Here is a 2,021-nt window from a genome sequence, read left to right on the forward strand (position 1 = left end):
GCTAAAATGTCTGTGGTTTCCCCAAAGTGCTTAGTGCTGTTCTGCTACTAAAAGAAAATGTGATAACTGTAAGCAAAGAAATGACATTTTGAGAAAGTGCTGAAGCAGAAACGCAGAAGAAGGGATACTGGACAATGTTGTGCATTACACATGCAACAATCATGTTATCAAATTATGACACAGTAACGAGTGACGTTTTAACTTATATCACAGATTTCCTTCACAAATTATACCATGAATATTAATTTTAATGTTTTACGAAATACGAAAATCAAAAATGACGTAACCATTATAAATCTGTAAGCAACGTGTACAATGAGAACCTGAATCAAGCACAGGAAACCAGTCCAGTACTCAGCCTTGGCTGTTTATTCTCAGATGTATAAAACTTAAAACATCACATCACAGCGCTGTGGTCCATTCACTCATAACCTCCATCTGACTACAAAGATGGCTGGCTGGCTGGCTGGATGGATGGATGGATGGATGGATGGATGGATGGATGGATGGATGGATGGATGGATGGATGGATGGATAGAATTTGCATCAATATTACATAGAGAAGTCAGAAACCCAATGAAATGTTGATGTTGGACACTGTTGCAATACTGAACCAAATTAGCAGTTGTACTCTGAACGTACAGATATAAGTCTCCATCTCCATTTTCTGCTGCTTATCCATAGTCAGGTCACAGAGGCAAAAGGTCCAGGTGAGAAACCCAGACACCCCTATCCCCCAGCAACATTTTCCAGCTCGCTCTGAGGGACCCCAAAGAATCCCTAGGCCAGAGAGGATACATACAGTAATTCCTCCGGTGAGTCCTGGATCTTAACCTGGGCCTCCTTCAAGTGGAACATGCCCGGAATATATCATTTGACAGGGGGCACCCAGGAGACATCCTAATCAGATGCCTGAACCACTTCAACTGACTCCATTTGATGAAGAGGAGCATCTAAAGCTGAGCCCGACCACCCGACCGAGGAAGCTCATTTTGGATGCTTGTATTTTTCTTCCGGTTAAAAGTGTTTTTTCCTCTCCACTGTTGCCAATGTGCTGTTCAGGATGGGAGACTCAGCTCTTTCTTCACCACAACTAACCAATGCAACGCTCTCATTACTGAGTGTGAGGCCCCAGTCTGTCGTTCCATACCCCGCTCTATCCTACCATCACTCATGAACAAGACACCCAGATACTTAAACTTCTTTACTTGAGGCAAAGACTCTCCACACTTTTTCTGTCGAGAACCATGGTCTCAAACGTCTGGAATTGACTCTCATCCCAGCTGCTTCACACTCAGCTGTGATTGTGAACCACCCCAGTGCACGCTGAAGGTCTTGGCCTGAAAACGCCAACAGAACCACATCATCTGCATACAGCAGAAACGAGACCCTGTATGGAGCTATTTGGGTCTCAATATCCTCACACGTGCACAGAACAATTTGTGCATGGGCAGAAACAATCCATCCGTGCACAGAACCCTGTGGTTCCCAAACCAGACACCCTCCTCCTCACGACTGCGCCTTGAGATCTTGTCCTTTCATACAGATATGAATTAATAAAAATTTTAAAAAACATTTAAAAATCAAGGAGGTTGTTACTTTCTCTGCAACTGATGAGCTGATAATCTAAAACATATTGATATTTAAAGATCAAACATTCCTCACTCGCTATGTTTCATGTTAGAGTTTTACACTCAAATGATGAAACTGTTGTAATTTTGGTCAAACCATCAAAATAAGGTTAGGCATACGTAAATGATTCATGGATTTAATGCTAATGTTAAAACGTTAACGTTTAACATTTCCTGTTGTGGTTATTTTGAAATGAATTGACACCGAAAGTTAATCAGCTGCAGAAGTAAGAGTTAAATGCAAAGATTTGTGAGATACCCTCCTATAGAGACAGATAGAATTGACTTAGTTTCTGGAAAATTTTAGACAAAAGTCTTGTCCTGATGCATCTCAGTAATCCAGGTAAAAAATCAAAAAGAAAAAAATTGTATAGGTCTTCTGGACGGGTT

Source organism: Austrofundulus limnaeus, unplaced genomic scaffold, assembly GCF_001266775.1.
Source record: "Austrofundulus limnaeus strain Quisiro unplaced genomic scaffold, Austrofundulus_limnaeus-1.0 Scaffold103, whole genome shotgun sequence".
In the NCBI taxonomy this organism is placed as follows: Eukaryota; Metazoa; Chordata; class Actinopteri; order Cyprinodontiformes; family Rivulidae; genus Austrofundulus; species Austrofundulus limnaeus.